This window comes from Gossypium hirsutum, chromosome D13 (genome assembly GCF_007990345.1).
Source record: "Gossypium hirsutum isolate 1008001.06 chromosome D13, Gossypium_hirsutum_v2.1, whole genome shotgun sequence".
In the NCBI taxonomy this organism is placed as follows: domain Eukaryota; kingdom Viridiplantae; phylum Streptophyta; class Magnoliopsida; order Malvales; family Malvaceae; genus Gossypium; species Gossypium hirsutum.
The window spans coordinates 20463287-20467151 of NC_053449.1; the positions used below are offsets into that span (position 1 = coordinate 20463287).

Genomic DNA, 3865 nt, shown 5'->3' on the forward strand with positions numbered 1-3865 from the left:
CTTCTCGTTCCTTCTTAAATAAAGTCGGCCAATGGCTTGCAACACTTTGGCTGCAATGGTGAACCCCCAACATGTCCCCAACTTTGGGATGAATGACAGTGATAAAGGATATCAGCTACCTCACTCTCGGCTACACACCTTCTGAGCATTTGATTTGCACACTGTTTAAACAAAAATGACTCTTCCCATAAATAATAACTTGTATCATGGAGGAATTTCTTCCTTTATTTGTATGACATTTAGGCCGGCATTATTCCACTGGCCAAAAAGTTAGCAAAATCATCAAACCAAGGAATTTCATGAATTTTACTTACCTTCAAGATATTGTTATCTGGAAAATATTCATTAATAGGAATAAATGAGTAAGTTTCCTCTTGTTGTTCCAATCTTGATAGATGGTCGGCCACCTGATTCTCAACCCTCTTTCCTATCCTAGATCTCAAGATTAAATTTTTAGAGTAAAAGTACCCATTGAATCAATCTTGGCTTAGCATCTTTCTTTTCCAACAAATATTTAATTGTCAAATGATCCCTATAGACTGTCACTCTAGCGCCTACAAAATAAGAATGAAATTTATCAAAAGAAAAAATAATAGCAAATAGTTCTTTTCTAGTTATTGTATAGTTTAACTGGGCCCTTGTCAAAGTTCAACTCGCATAATAACTCAAATGGAAGACTTTATTTCTTCACTGACCAATTGCAACTCCAACTGTGAAGTCACTAGCGTCACACATCAGCTTGAAAGGAGAATTCCAATATGGTGTAACAATAATGGGTGCCAAAATTAAACTTCGTTTCAACTCATCAAATGTATCCAAGCAGACCTTATCAAAATTGAATGTTATATCTTTTTCTAACAAAGTACACAGTGGCTTGGAAATCTTTGATGAATCTTTGATAAACATCGGTATGCCCCAAATAACAATCCAAGAAATAATAATAGTCACGACCCATAAGTCTATCTAACATCTGGTTCATGAACGGTAGTGGGAAATGGTCCTTTCAAGTTATTTTGTTCAATTTCCTATAATCTAGAGAAATTCACCAACCTGAAACTGTCATTGTTGGAATAAGCTCATTATTTTAATTCTCCAAAATTATGATTCCTCCTTTCTTTGGTACGTATTGAACTAGACTCACCCACGAGATAGGATAAATAATTCTCGTATCTAACCATTTGATGATTTCCTTCCTGACTACATCCTTCATGATCGGATTTAGTATTTTTTGTTCATCAATCGATGCTTTCTCACCATATTCTAGTAAGATTTTATGCATGCAGAGAGACGGGTTAATTCCTCAAAAAGCAGCTATAGTCCACCCAATTGTCTTTTAAAACTTTTCAGAACATCAATAAAATTTTCCTCTTAACTCTCAGTTAACTCAACGAAAATTATGACAGGAAAAGTTGAAAAGTTACCCAAATAAACATATTTCAGATAAGATGGAAGTACCTTTAACTCCAATTTGGATGGCTCTTTAATTGATGCCTTTGATTGTATATGCTCACGGGATGCCAATTCCAATTATTCAAATTGGGATTCCAAAATGACTCCCTTCAAATTAGCTTCCAGTAAAGCCATATATTCATTATCTTCATTGTCACTTGGTGGATTGGACACTAAGGTACGCTCCAATAGGTCATCTAAAAAAATAAGTTCCCATTCTATAGAGACTAATGGTTCTATCCCGGACATCACAGAATGTTCTTCAATTGCATCAGGGAATCTTATGGCTTTAAATACACTAAAGGTTACCTGATCCTATTGAACTCACATGGTGAGTTCGCATTTCTGCACATCAATCAATGTCCAACTATTTACAAAGAAAGGCCCCCCAGGATGATTGGTACTTCATTATCTACTTCAAGATCCAAAATAATAAAGTCAATTGGAAATATAAATTTATCAACACGTACCAATAGATCTTCGATCTTTCCTTCAGGATGTGCTAATGATCTATTTTTCAGCTGAAGTGTAACTGTTGTTGGTTTGACTTCACCAATACACAATCTCCTAAACAAAAACATAAGCATCAAATTTATACTTACTCCCAAATCACATAGAGCCATTCCGCAGTAGAAATATCCAATGTTGCAAGGTATAGTAAAGCTCATTGGATATTTCATTTTGAAGGGCAACTTGTTTTGTAGGAGTGCACTACTCCCTTTTGTTAAGCTATTGTCTCAAATTCTCATAACCTTCTCTTTTTAGAAAAGATGTCCTTCATAAATTTGACATAATTCGGCATTTGCTTTAAAGCTTCCACTGATTGGATATTGATATGAAGTTGTTTAAGTACATCCAAGAACTTCTTGGATTGAGCCTCTTGCTTTTGCTGTTAGAGTCATTGAGGATAAGAAGGTGATGGGGTTTTAATTCTATCATGTCCGTTGTTTGGGTCTCAGGTGCTGAATTCTCAGTTGCGGGAATAAAATTTTGTACTGTGGGAATTCCAACATCCAATTGAATTTCCTCGTTGTTCTGAGCATTAGCAGGCCTGCCTTTAGTTTCAATATTCTTAGGCTCTAATGTCTTCCTACTTCTCAAGGTAACAGTTTTGCAATGTTCCTTCCCCAAATTTCTTGGGTTTTTAGTATTGCTTGGCAAAACACCTTGGGATCGGCTTCTAAGCTCGTTGGCTAGTTGTCCTATTTGATTTTCCAGAATCTTTAATGTTGTTGCTTGGCCTTGAATCAGACAATCATTCTTCACCATGTATGCCTTCAGAAAATTCTCAAGATTACTTGAAGACTCGATGGCGGAGGTTTTTGAACTTGTTGAGAGTACCCTAGTTGATAATTTGGTCTTGTTAGCATATGAGGGTTACTCAAACTAGTCCCTTGATTGCCCCATGAAAAATTTGGATGATTCTGCCATGTAGGATTGTAAAAATTGAACTACGGACCACTCCTTTTTTGATTCCCCATATAATAATTTATGTCTAGATTTGATGATCAATTCTAAAAAATATGGCCATCTCCACAATAAACACAAGAGATATTTTCAAATTGATTTGGCTGATGACCTTTCATGTTAGAATGGAAACCATTTACAGTCATATTTTTAAGCATAGAAGATATAAAAGATACCTGCGTTGCCAACGAAGTAACTGCATCAACTTCTTGTACTCCTACCAATCTTCTTCCTGTGGCTATTCAATTGGTTGGGCACTAATAATTTTTGCTAGAAATCCTTTTAAGAATTTCGTATGCCTCATTGTATGATTTCAAAAGTAGGGCTCCATTAGCTAAAGCATTGAGACCATTGTATAAGGTCTCCAACTGAGTACAATGTGAAATACCATGATAAGGACATTTTCATAATAACTCATTGAATCTCTCCTATGCCTCATATAGAGATTTGTCATCAAGTTGCTGGAATGTGGTGATCTCATTCTAAAGTTGGGCATTTTTAATGAGAGGAAAATATTCAGCAAGAATCGCTAAACCAATTCTTGCCATGTGGTTATGGAGTCAGGTGGTAAGGAATTCAACCATGCACCTGCTCTATCTCTCAATAAGTATGGAAAAAAAATTAATCATAAAGCATATCCAGTCACTTCGGCCAATTTGAAAGTGCCGCTCACCTGCATGGATAAATGGAGATGAAAGTGTAGATATTTAGTAGGCATCTCACTAAATTGGCCCATTGTTTGTAACATTTGCAACATTATTAGCTTCAATTCGAATTGTGCTGCCTCAATTTTGGGTCTCACAATACCCTAATTAAGTTAATGGAAAAATGACATAACATATTGATGAATGACAAAGCTCTTTCAACAACAATGATCGGATTTTAAGCTTTAGCAACTTCATCTCTCTGATCTTGTTGTGTAGGATTCATTTCTACAATTTGTCTTTAA

At 35.6% G+C, this 3865-nt stretch overlaps 1 non-coding gene across 1 annotated transcript; it reads left to right on the plus strand.

Moving 5' to 3' along the window:
• Positions 1 to 3300: 3300 nt before the first annotated feature.
• Positions 3301 to 3406, plus strand: LOC121225932 (small nucleolar RNA R71). The gene has a single exon (XR_005923835.1). It is a non-coding gene; the product is annotated as a small nucleolar RNA R71 (small nucleolar RNA).
• Positions 3407 to 3865: the final 459 nt, after the last annotated feature.